General features: G+C 38.1%; 1 long non-coding RNA gene across 6 annotated transcripts in view; it reads left to right on the plus strand.

Moving 5' to 3' along the window:
• Window positions 1-13,914, plus strand: part of LOC148883861 (uncharacterized) — an 18,520-nt gene continuing 4,606 nt past the window's right edge. For 5 of the 6 annotated variants that reach the window (XR_016118479.1, XR_016118476.1, XR_016118474.1 and 2 more), the window contains exons 1-2: window positions 1-162; window positions 2,015-2,129. This is a non-coding gene — a long non-coding RNA (uncharacterized LOC148883861). Of the gene's footprint in view, window positions 163-1,773; window positions 1,916-2,014; window positions 2,130-13,914 lie in introns of those variants that run through there. The other variant, XR_016118478.1, reaches the window with a different exon arrangement.

Genomic DNA, 13,914 nt, shown 5'->3' on the forward strand with positions numbered 1-13,914 from the left:
TCCACACCGCGGCAAGACGACCAGAAGTTTGGCAAAGTTTTTTTTTTTTTTGCTTCTGCTTGCTAATTTTTAGAACTTTAAACATTACAAAGCACAATGTGATTCAACTAGTTCGATTCCAGCGTTTTACATTTTTATTCCCCTTTCCAGCACGCCGAGAGGGTAAGTTGCACGTGAAAACGTGCTTATCAAAATTCACGTTGCGAACACTTCAACTATCTTTTGAGGCCACCAGTTACATTGTTCATGTTTCTATTTTGCCGGTTCTCCCAAAGCTGCACCGAAACGAATGTCTCTGGGGTCCGTATAAAACGTACATTTCACATTCTGTGCATTTGGGCTGTTTGTTTTTCCCTTTCTGTTCGCGTCCACGCGGTGGCGCCAAAGGATCTCCAGCCCCCGGAGAAGCTCAATCGGCAAAGACAGTGGTCAGTCTCAAGTACAGTACGGTGGGACCTTGGCTTACGAACTGAATTGGTTCCCAGATAGAGTGTAAGCCAAAAAGTGTGTATCCCAAAAATTAATTCCCCATAGGAAACCATTAAAATGACAATAATCCGTTCCAAGGTCCCCATAAAACAATTTTCTTCTTTCAAATTTTCTAAGCCTTAAAATTACACAAAATATATACCTTATTTTTGTATAATAAATGTGCTATGGTATTATGATTAAAGAAATAAACTACTGTACAATAAAGCCATTTTATTTACCTTTGTGATGGTCGTTAATGGCTTGATGGAATGGAGTGGCGGAAAAAATCATTGGCACCGCCCTACCCACTCTCGAGGACTTGCGCACTGCAAGAATCCAAACTAGGGCGCGGAAAATCCTACTGGATCCTCCGCACCCTGCCCACCACCTTTTCCAGCTACTCCCCTCAGGCAGGCGCTACCGATCCACGCGCACCAAATCCAGCAGACATTTAAACAGCTTCTTCCCCCAAGCCATTAACTCTTTGAACTCTTTCAACAGTAGCCAAAATGGAACTGTATAGTGCCACTTAGCAGTTTTTTTTTTTTTTTTTTGGACGACGATACTAGTGCAGCGTGTTCTACCGGAAACAAATTCCTTGTGTGTTCTACATACTTGGCAATAAAGATGATTCTGATTCTGATTTCCCCAACATTAAACACTTGATGAACATGGGCTTCTTTCACCATCTTGACGAATGATCCCTTGTAGGTGCTTTCTCTGTGATAATTGTATCTAGTTCTTCATCAATTGGGATCTGTTTAGCTGGGTCGATAGCTTTTTGCATCAAGTGTACAGATGACTTGTGCGGGTTATTTGTGGAGCCTGATTGATGGGATATTTTCACCTTCCAATTTACACTCTGCTTTTGAATGATCTAATTTCAAACGAGTCTAAATTTCACTGTTTTTTTATCCGTTTTCTAACCTTTTTTATGTTTTTTCTTTTATTTTTCACGTTTGTTTTTTGATTGAAAACTCATCTCCCTATTGTGTGTGTGTGTTTTCTCTCTCTCTGTCTGTCTGTCTCTTTAATGGTTACTCCCCCCCACTGCTGCATTCTTGACCAATTACGTGGCTTTAACCGAAGACTGGGGGCGGGGAATAGAGGACAAAAACATTGGCCACCATTTTCTTGTTAGGAGAATGGGCTCGTTCGTGAACGACACATCATCCATTGTGGCAGCTCCATGTGTATCCTGAAAAATAGTTCATAGGCCAAGGTAGAATTTTCATAAATGTAACATCTTTTTCAGCCAGTGATGCTTTTGTTGGTAAAAACATTTGCTGGAGGTTCAGTCAAACATGGCGCCATGATCGTTTTTTAAGATGAGCAAAGTTGCGAGCGAACATTTTTTTTTACTCTACAGAGAAGCTTCCAGTGTTAATGCAATCGTGGACTCTGCACTCTGGTTGCCAAGACGCCTCACCGATTCAAAGAAAATGTATTCATCCGAACTGAAATGTTTCGAGTTGACCCACGTTTTAATGAGATGGGATGAAAAGCTTGATTTGACCATTGCTTACCTACTTTTTGTGTTCAGGCTTGTCTGTTCTCGAGGCCTTGCAAGTGGTTGGACATTTCCACGCTGCACCTTAACTGTTTTTCTTCAAGGTCCGATGAACGAACCAAGAAGTCCAAAGTCCTCTTCTTCACTGGTCAGTCCCGTCTTGTCTCAAATTTGCTGCACCAAAAATGCCAGGCAACCAAAAGCAAAAGGCTGCTATGTCATCTAACGTTGACATTTTAGGATTTTTTGACACATTTTTTAAAAAAACCTTTATTATTATTATTATTTTTTTAACTTTTAACTAAAACATTTGTCAGCACAAGAAATTGACTTGCGTATATCTCACCAATTTTGTTATTATTATTTTTTTACTTTTAACTAAAACACTTGTCAGCACAAGAAATTGACTTGCGTCTACCTCACCGATGTATTTCCTCTACGGTCAATGAACACGTTTGTCCCACGTTTTTTAAGAGCCGACAACTTTGCCATCCGGCAACAAGGAGACTGCCATCCAACTAATAACTAGTAAATATATAAAAACGCTTTACTGCACATGGTCGTTTTTTGCGCGCAAAAACATGTTTTTTGCGCGCAAAAACATGTTTTTTGATGTTATTTTTTTTATCGTTAAACGGCAAACTATACAGCCTTACTCTACATGGTCTTTTTTTCGGGCTGCCTTACTGTAAATGGTGGTTTTTGTTGTGTCAAAAAATGCCGCACGAAACATGGTCGTTTTTTTTGGCTAAAAACGCCTGACTATACATGGTCATTTTTCCCCCGCTAAAAACGCCTTACTAAACATGGTCAATTTTTTTCGGCTAAAAACACCTTACTATACATGGTCATTTTTTTCGGCTAAAAACGCCTTACTATACATGGTCGTTTTTTTTCTCCAAAAAAAGCCATGGTCGTTTTTTTTCGGCTAAAAACTTAATACACATGTTTTTTTTGGGGGGGGCTAAAAACGACTTACTATACATGGTCGTTTTTTTGTGCTAAAAACGCCTTACTATACAAGGTCGTTTTTTTGGGCTAAAACGCCTTACTATACATGGTCGTTTTTTGGGCTAAAAACGCCTTACCATACATGGTCGTTTTTTTGGGCTAAAAACGCCTTACTATACATAGTCGTTTTTTTGGGGCTTAAAAACGGCGTACTATACATGGTCATTTTATTCTGCGAAAAACACCTTACTATACATGGTCGTTTTTCTCAGCTAAAAACGCCTTACTATACATGGTCGTTTTTGTCTGATAAAAACGCCTTACTATACATGGTCGTTTTTTTTCCGGCGAAAAACGCCTTACTAAACATGGTCAATTTTTTTCGGCTAAAAACGCCTTACTATACATGGTCATTTTTTTTCGGCTAAAAACGCCTTACTATACATGGTCGTTTTTTTTCTCCAAAAAAACCATGGTCGTTTTTTTCGGCTAAAAACTTAATACACATGTTTTTTTTTGGGGGGGGGGCTAAAAACGACTTAGTATACATGGTCGTTTTTTTTGGGCTTAAAAACGCCTTACTATACATGGTCATTTTTTTCGGCTAAAAACGCCTTACTATACAAGGTCGTTTTTTTGGGCTAAAACGCCTTACTATACATGGTCGTTTTTTGGGCTAAAAACGCCTTACCATACATGGTCGTTTTTTGGGCTAAAAACGCCTTACTATAGATGGCCGTTTTTTCCGGCTAAAAACGCCTTACTATAATAGTCGGTTTTTTTGGGCTTAAAAACGGCGTACTATACATGGTCATTTTATTCTGCGAAAAACGCCTTACTATACATGGTCGTTTTTCTCAGCTAAAAACGCCTTACTATACATGGTCGTTTTTCTCTGATAAAAACGCCTTACTATACATGGTCGTTTTTTGTGGCGAAAAACGGCTACTATACATGGTCGTTTTTTTCGGCTAAAAACGCCTTACTATACATGGTCGTTTTTTTGGGCTAAAAACGCCTTACTATACATGGTCGTTTTTCTCGGCTAGAAACACCTTACTATACATGGTGGTTTTTTTGTGCTAAAAACGCCTTACTATACATGGTCGTTTTTTTGTGCTAAAAATGCCTTACTATATATGGTCGTTTTTTTGGGCTAAAAACGCCTTACTATACATGGTCGTTTTTATCGGCTAAAAACGCCTTACTATACATGGTCGTTTTTCTCGGCTAAAAACGCCTTACTATACATGGTCGTTTTTTTGGGCTAAAACGCCTTACTATACATGGTCGTTTTTCTCGGCTAAAAACGCCTTACTATACATGGTCGTTTTTCTCGGCAAAAAACGCCTTACTATACATGGTCGTTTTCCTCGGCTAAAAACGCCTTACTATACATGGTCGTTTTTCTTAACTAAAAACGCCTTACTATACATGGTCGTTTTTTTGGGCTTAAAAACGCCTTACTATACATGGTCATTTTTTTCGGCTAAAAACGCCTTACTATACAAGGTCGTTTTTTGGGGCTAAAACGCCTTACTATACATGGTCGTTTTTTGGGCTAAAAACGCCTTACCATACATGGTCGTTTTTTGGGCTAAAAACGCCTTACTATAGATGGCCGTTTTTTCCGGCTAAAAACGCCTTACTATAATAGTCGGTTTTTTTGGGCTTAAAAACGGCGTACTATACATGGTCATTTTATTCTGCGAAAAACGCCTTACTATACATGGTCGTTTTTCTCAGCTAAAAACGCCTTACTATACATGGTTGTTTTTCTCTGATAAAAACGCCTTACTATACATGGTCGTTTTTTGTGGCGAAAAACGGCTACTATACATGGTCGTTTTTTTCAGCTAAAAACGCCTTACTATACATGGTCGTTTTTTTGGGCTAAAAACGCCTTACTATACATGGTCGTTTTTCTCGGCTAGAAACACCTTACTATACATGGTGGTTTTTTTGTGCTAAAAACGCCTTACTATACATGGTCGTTTTTTTGTGCTAAAAATGCCTGACTATATATGGTCGTTTTTTTGGGCTAAAAACGCCTTACTATACATGGTCGTTTTTATCGGCTAAAAACGCCTTACTATACATGGTCGTTTTGTTGGGCTAAAAACGCCTTCCTATACATGGTCGTTTTTATCGGCTAAAAACGCCTTACTATACATGGTCGTTTTTTTGGGGCTTAAAAACGGCGTACTATACATGGTCATTTTTTTCTGCGAAAAACGCCTTACTATACATGGTCGTTTTTCTCAGCTAAAAACGCCTTACTATACATGGTCGTTTTTCTCTGATAAAAACGCCTTACTATACATGGTCGTTTTTTTTCCGGCGAAAAACGCCTTACTAAACATGGTAAATTTTTTTCGGCTAAAAACACCTTACTATACATGGTCATTTTTTTTCGGCTAAAAACGCCTTACTATACATGGTCGTTTTTTGGGCTAAAACGCCTTACTATACATGGTCGTTTTTCTCGGCTAAAAACGCTTTACTATACATGGTCGTTTTTCTCGGCTAGAAACGCCTTACTATACATGGTCGTTTTTTTGGGCTAAAAACGCCTTACTATACATGGTTGTTTTTCTTAGCTAAAAACGCCTTACTATACATGGTCGTTTTTTTGTGCTAAAAACGCCTTACTATACATGGTCGTTTTTTTGTGCTAAAAACCCCTTACTATACATGGTCGTTTTTTTGGGCTAAAAACGGCTTACTATACATGGTCGTTTTTCTTAGCTAAAAACGCCTTACTATACATGGTCGTTTTTATCGGCTAAAAACGCCTTACTATACATGGTCGTTTTTCTCTGCTAGAAACGCCTTACTATACATGGTCGTTTTTTTGGGCTAAAAACGCCTTACTGGTCGTTTTTCTTAGCTAAAAACGCCTTACTATACATGGTCGTTTTTTTTGTGCTAAAAACGCCTTACTATACATGGTCATTTTTTTCGGCTAAAAACGCCTTACTATACATGGTCGTTTTTTTCGGCTAAAAACACCTTACTATACATGGTTGTTTTTTTGGGCTAAAAACGCCTTACTATACATGGTCGTTTTTTTGGGCTAAAAACGCCTTACTATACATGGTTGTTTTTTTGGGCTAAAAACGCCTTACTATACATGGTCGTTTTTTTGGGCTAAAAACGCCTTACTATACATGGTTGTTTTTTTGGGCTAAAAACGCCTTACTATACATGGTCGTTCTTATCGGCTAAAAACGCCTTACTATACATGGTCGTTTTTCTCGGCTAAAAACGCCTTACTATACATGGTCGTTTTTCTCTGCTAGAAACGCCTTACTATACATGGTCGTTTTTTTGGGCTAAAAACGCCTTACTGGTCGTTTTTCTTAGCTAAAAACGGCTTACTATACATGGTCGTTTTTTTGTGCTAAAAACGCCTTACTATACATGGTCGTTTTTTTGTGCTAAAAACGCCTTACTATACATGGTCATTTTTTTCGGCTAAAAACGCCTTACTATACATGGTCGTTTTTTTGGGCTAAAAACGCCTTACTATACATGGTTGTTTTTTTGGGCTAAAAACGCCTTACTATACATGGTCTTTTTTTGGGCTAAAAACGCCTTACTATACATGGTTGTTTTTTTGGGCTAAAAACGCCTTACTATACATGGTCGTTCTTATCGGCTAAAAACGCCTTACTATACATGGTCGTTTTTCTCGGCTAAAAACGCCTTACTATACATGGTCGTTTTTTTGGGCTGAAACGCCTTACTACACATGGTCATTTTTCTCGGCTAGAAACGCCTTACGATACATGGTCGTTTTTTTGGGCTACAAACGCCTTACTATACATGGTCATTTTTTTCGGCTAAAAACGCCTTACTATACATGGTCGTTTTTCTTGGCTAAAAACGCCTTACTATACATGGTCGTTTTTTTGGGCTAAAACGCCTTACTATACATGGTCGTTTTTCTCGGCTAAAAAACGCCTTACTATACATGGTCGTTTTTCTCGGCTAGAAACGCCTTACTATACATGGTCGTTTTTTTGGGCTACAAACGCCTTACTATACATGGTCGTTTTTTCTTGGCTAAAAACGCCTTACTATACATGGTCGTTTTTTTGTGCTAAAAACGCCTTACTATACATGGTCATTTTTTTCGGCTAAAAACGCCTTACTATACATGGTCGTTTTTCTCAGCTAAAAACGCCTTACTATACATGGTCGTTTTTCTCGGCTAGAAACGCCTTACTATACATGGTCGTTTTTTTGGGCTAAAAACGCCTTACTATACATGGTCGTTTTTATCGGCTAAAAACGCCTTACTATACATGGTCGTTTTTATCGGCTAAAAACGCCTTACTATACATGGTCGTTTTTCTCGGCTAAAAACGCCTTACTATACATGGTCGTTTTTTTGGGCTAAAACGCCTTACTATACATGGTCGTTTTTCTCGGCTAAAAACGCTTTACTATACATGGTCGTTTTTCTCGGCTAGAAACGCCTTACTATACATGGTCGTTTTTTTGTGCTAAAAACCCCTTACTATACATGGTCGTTTTTTTGGGCTAAAAACGGCTTACTATACATGGTCGTTTTTCTTAGCTAAAAACGCCTTACTATACATGGTCGTTTTTATCGGCTAAAAACGCCTTACTATACATGGTCGTTTTTCTTAGCTAAAAACGCCTTACTATACATGGTCGTTTTTATCGGCTAAAAACGCCTTACTATACATGGTCGTTTTTCTCTGCTAAAAACGCCTTACTATACATGGTCGTTTTTTTGGGCTAAAAACGCCTTACTGGTCGTTTTTCTTAGCTAAAAACGCCTTACTATACATGGTCGTTTTTTTGTGCTAAAAACGCCTTACTATACATGGTCATTTTTTTCGGCTAAAAACGCCTTACTATACATGGTCGTTTTTTTCGGCTAAAAACGCCTTACTATACATGGCCTTACTATACATGGTCGTTTTTTTGGGCTAAAAACGCCTTACTGGTCGTTTTTCTTAGCTAAAAACGGCTTACTATACATGGTCGTTTTTTTGTGCTAAAAACGCCTTACTATACATGGTCGTTTTTTTGTGCTAAAAACGCCTTACTATACATGGTCATTTTTTTCGGCTAAAAACGCCTTACTATACATGGTCGTTTTTTTTCGGCTAAAAACGCCTTACTATACATGGTTGTTTTTTTGGGCTAAAAACGCCTTACTATACATGGTCGTTTTTCTTGGCTAAAAACGCCTTACTATACATGGTCGTTTTTTTGGGCTAAAACGCCTTACTATACATGGTCGTTTTTTTGGGCTAAAACGCCTTACTATACATGGTAAAAACGCCTTACTATACATGGTCGGCTAAAAAACGCCTTACTATACATGGTCGTTTTTCTCGGCTAGAAACGCCTTACTATACATGGTCGTTTTTTTTTGGCTACAAACGCCTTACTATACATGGTTGTTTTTCTTAGCTAAAAACGCCTTACTATACATGGTCGTTTTTTTTGGCTACAAACGCCTTACTATACATGGTTGTTTTTCTTAGCTAAAAACGCCTTACTATACATGGTCGTTTTTTTGTGCTTAAAACGCCTTACTATACATGGTCGTTTTTCTCGGCTAAAAACGCCTTACTATACATGGTCGTTTTTTTGGGCTAAAAACGCCTTACTATACATGGTCGTTTTTCTTAGCTAAAAACGCCTTACTATACATGGTCGTTTTTTTGGGCTAAAAACGCCTTACTATACATGGTCGTTTTTTTCGGCTAAAAACGCCTTACTATACATGGTCGTTTTTTTGGGCTAAAAACGCCTTACTATACATGGTCGTTTTTTTGGGCTAAAAACGCCTTACTATACATGGTCGTTTTTTTGTGCTAAAAACGCCTTACTATACATGGTCGTTTTTCTCGGCTAAAAACGCCTTACTATACATGGTCGTTTTTTTGGGCTAAAAACGCCTTACTATACATGGTCGTTTTTCTTAGCTAAAAACGCCTTACTATACATGGTCGTTTTTTTGGGCTAAAAACGCCTTACTATACATGGTCGTTTTTATCGGCTAAAAACGCCTTACTATACATGGTCGTTTTTCTCGGCTAAAAACGCCTTACTATACATGGTCATTTTTTTGGGCTAAAACGCCTTACTATACATGGTCGTTTTTCTCGGCTAAAAACGCCTTACTATACATGGTCGTTTTTCTCGGCTAAAAACGCCTTACTATACATGGTCGTTTTTTTGGGCTAAAAACGCCTTACTATACATGGTTGTTTTTCTTAGCTAAAAACGCCTTACTATACATGGTCGTTTTTCTTAGCTAAAAACGCCTTACTATACATGGTCGTTTTTTTGTGCTAAAAACGCCTTACTATACATGGTCGTTTTTTTGGGCTAAAAACGCCTTACTATACATGGTTGTTTTTCTTAGCTAAAAACGCCTTACTATACATGGTCGTTTTTTTGTGCTTAAAACGCCTTACTATACATGGTCGTTTTTCTCGGCTAAAAACGCCTTACTATACATGGTCGTTTTTTTGGGCTAAAAACGCCTTACTATACATGGTCGTTTTTCTTAGCTAAAAACGCCTTACTATACATGGTCGTTTTTTTGGGCTAAAAACGCCTTACTATACATGGTCGTTTTTATCGGCTAAAAACGCCTTACTATACATGGTCGTTTTTCTCGGCTAAAAACGCCTTACTATACATGGTCATTTTTTTGGGCTAAAAACGCCTTACTATACATGGTCGTTTTTCTCGGCTAAAAACGCCTTACTATACATGGTCGTTTTTCTCGGCTAGAAACGCCTTACTATACATGGTCGTTTTTTTGGGCTAAAAACGCCTTACTATACATGGTCGTTTTTTTGGGCTAAAAACGCCTTACTATACATGGTTGTTTTTCTTAGCTAAAAACGCCTTACTATACATGGTCGTTTTTCTTAGCTAAAAACGCCTTACTATACATGGTCGTTTTTTTGGGCTAAAAACGCCTTACTATACATGGTCGTTTTTTTGGGCTAAAAACGCCTTACTATACATGGTCGTTTTTCTCGGCTAAAAACGCCTTACTATACATGGTCGTTCTCGTTTTTCTCGGCTAAAAACGCCTTACTATACATGGTCGTTTTTCTCGGCTAAAAACGCCTTACTATACATGGGTCGGCTAAAAACGCCTTACTATACATGGTCGTTTTTTATGGGCTAAAAACGCCTTACTATACATGGTCGTTTTTTTTGGGCTAAAAACGCCTTACTATACATGGTCGTTTTTTTGGGCTAAAAACGCCTTACTATACATGGTCGTTTTTCTCGGCTAAAAACGCCTTACTATACATGGTCGTTTTTTTGGGCTAAAAACGCCTTACTATACATGGTCGTTTTTCTCGGCTAAAAACGCCTTACTATACATGGTGGTTTTTTTGTGCTAAAAACGCCTTACTATACATGGTCGTTTTTTTGTGCTAAAAACGCCTTACTATACATGGTCGTTTTTTTGGGCTAAAAACGCCTTACTATACATGGTCGTTTTTATCGGCTAAAAACGCCTTACTATACATGGTCGTTTTTCTCGGCTAAAAACGCCTTACTATACATGGTCGTTTTTATCGGCTAAAAACGCCTTACTATACATGGTCGTTTTTCTCGGCTAAAAACGCCTTACTATACATGGTCGTTTTTTTGGGCTAAAACGCCTTACTATACATGGTCGTTTTTCTTAGCTAAAAACGCCTTACTATACATGGTCGTTTTGTTGGGCTAAAAACGCCTTCCTATACATGGTCGTTTTTATCGGCTAAAAACGCCTTACTATACATGGTCGTTTTTTTGGGGCTTAAAAACGGCGTACTATACATGGTCATTTTTTTCTGCGAAAAACGCCTTACTATACATGGTCGTTTTTCTCAGCTAAAAACGCCTTACTATACATGGTCGTTTTTCTCTGATAAAAACGCCTTACTATACATGGTCGTTTTTTTTCCGGCGAAAAACGCCTTACTAAACATGGTAAATTTTTTTCGGCTAAAAACACCTTACTATACATGGTTGTTTTTTTGGGCTAAAAACGCCTTACTATACATGGTCGTTTTTTTGGGCTAAAAACGCCTTACTATACATGGTTGTTTTTTTGGGCTAAAAACGCCTTACTATACATGGTCGTTTTTTTGGGCTAAAAACGCCTTACTATACATGGTTGTTTTTTTGGGCTAAAAACGCCTTACTATACATGGTCGTTCTTATCGGCTAAAAACGCCTTACTATACATGGTCGTTTTTCTCGGCTAAAAACGCCTTACTATACATGGTCGTTTTTCTTAGCTAAAAACGGCTTACTATACATGGTCGTTTTTTTGTGCTAAAAACGCCTTACTATACATGGTCGTTTTTTTGTGCTAAAAACGCCTTACTATACATGGTCGTTTTTTTCGGCTAAAAACGCCTTACTATACATGGTCGTTTTTTTGGGCTAAAAACGCCTTACTATACATGGTCGTTTTTTTGGGCTAAAAACGCCTTACTATACATGGTCGTTTTTTTGGGCTAAAAACGCCTTACTATACATGGTCGTTTTTTTGGGCTAAAAACGCCTTACTATACATGGTCGTTTTTTTTCGGCTAAAAACGCCTTACTATACATGGTCGTTTTTTTGTGCTAAAAACGCCTTACTATACATGGTCGTTTTTTTCGGCTAAAAACGCCTTACTATACATGGTCGTTTTTTTGGGCTAAAAACGCCTTACTATACATGGTCGTTTTTTTCGGCTAAAAACGCCTTACTATACATGGTCGTTTTTCTCGGCTAAAAACGCCTTACTATACATGGTCGTTTTTATCGGCTAAAAACGCCTTACTATACATGGTCGTTTTTCTCGGCTAAAAACGCCTTACTATACATGGTCGTTTTTTTGGGCTAAAAACGCCTTACTATACATGGTCGTTTTTGGGCTAAAAACGCCTTACTATACATGGTCGTTTTGTTGGGCTAAAAACGCCTTACTATACATGGTCGTTTTTTTCGGCTAAAAACGCCTTACTATACATGGTCGTTTTTTTGGGCTAAAAACGCCTTACTATACATGGTCGTTTTTTTTCTGCTAAAAACGCCTTACTATACATGGTCGTTTTTCTCAGCTAAAAACGCCTTACTATACATGGTCGTTTTTTTCGGCTAAAAACGCCTTACTATACATGGTCGTTTTTTTTTCCGGCTAAAAACGCCTTACTATACATGGTCGTTTTTTTCGGCTAAAAACGCCTTACTATACATGGTTGTTTTTTTGGGCTAAAAACGCCTTACTATACATGGTCGTTTTTTTGGGCTAAAAACGCCTTACTATACATGGTCGTTTTTTTGGGCTAAAAACGCCTTACTATACATGGTCGTTTTTTTGGGCTAAAAACGCCTTACTATACATGGTCGTTTTTTTGGGCTAAAAACGCCTTACTATACATGGTCGTTTTTATCGGCTAAAAACGCCTTACTATACATGGTCGTTTTTCTCGGCTAAAAACGCCTTACTATACATGGTCGTTTTTTTGGGCTAAAAACGCCTTACTATACATGGTCGTTTTTTTGTGCTAAAAACGCCTTACTATACATGGTCGCCTTACTATACATTTTTTTCGGCTAAAAACGCCTTACTATACATGGTCGTTTTTTTCGGCTAAAAACGCCTTACTATACATGGTCGTTTTTTTGGGCTAAAAACGCCTTACTATACATGGTCGTTTTTTTTGGGCTAAAAACGCCTTACTATACATGGTCGTTTTTTTGGGCTAAAAACGCCTTACTATACATGGTCGTTTTTTTGGGCTAAAAACGCCTTACTATACATGGTCGTTTTTATCGGCTAAAAACGCCTTACTATACATGGTCGTTTTTTTCGGCTAAAAACGCCTTACTATACATGGTCGTTTTTTTGGGCTAAAAACGCCTTACTATACATGGTCGTTTTTTTCGGCTAAAAACGCCTTACTATACATGGTCGTTTTTTTTGGCTAAAAACGCCTTACTATACATGGTCGTTTTTCTCGGCTAAAAACGCCTTACTATACATGGTCGTTTTTTTCGGCTAAAAACGCCTTACTATACATGGTCGTTTTTTTCGGCTAAAAACGCCTTACTATACATGGTCGTTTTTTTGGGCTAAAAACGCCTTACTATACATGGTCGTTTTTCTCGGCTAAAAACGCCTTACTATACATGGTCGTTTTTCTCGGCTAAAAACGCCTTACTATACATGGTCGTTTTTTTGGGCTAAAAACGCCTTACTATACATGGTCGTTTTTTCTTGGCTAAAAACGCCTTACTATACATGGTCGTTTTTTTGTGCTAAAAACGCCTTACTATACATGGTCGTTTTTTTCGGCTAAAAACGCCTTACTATACATGGTCGTTTTTTTCAGCTAAAAACGCCTTACTATACATGGTCGTTTTTCTCGGCTAAAAACGCCTTACTATACATGGTCGTTTTTTTGGGCTAAAAACGCCTTACTATACATGGTCGTTTTTTTCGGCTAAAAACGCCTTACTATACATGGTCGTTTTTATCGGCTAAAAACGCCTTACTATACATGGTCGTTTTTCTCGGCTAAAAACGCCTTACTATACATGGTCGTTTTTTTGGGCTAAAACGCCTTACTATACATGGTCGTTTTTCTCGGCTAAAAACGCCTTACTATACATGGTCGTTTTTCTCGGCTAAAAACGCCTTACTATACATGGTCGTTTTTTTGTGCTAAAAACGCCTTACTATACATGGTCGTTTTTTTGGGCTAAAAACGCCTTACTATACATGGTCGTTTTTCTTAGCTAAAAACGCCTTACTATACATGGTCGTTTTTATCGGCTAAAAACGCCTTACTATACATGGTCGTTTTTCTTAGCTAAAAACGCCTTACTATACATGGTCGTTTTTATCGGCTAAAAACGCCTTACTATACATGGTCGTTTTTCTCTGCTAAAAACGCCTTACTATACATGGTCGTTTTTT

Source organism: Hippocampus bargibanti, linkage group LG19, assembly GCF_051943395.1.
Source record: "Hippocampus bargibanti isolate YZ-2025 linkage group LG19, ASM5194339v1, whole genome shotgun sequence".
Classification (NCBI taxonomy): domain Eukaryota; kingdom Metazoa; phylum Chordata; class Actinopteri; order Syngnathiformes; family Syngnathidae; genus Hippocampus; species Hippocampus bargibanti.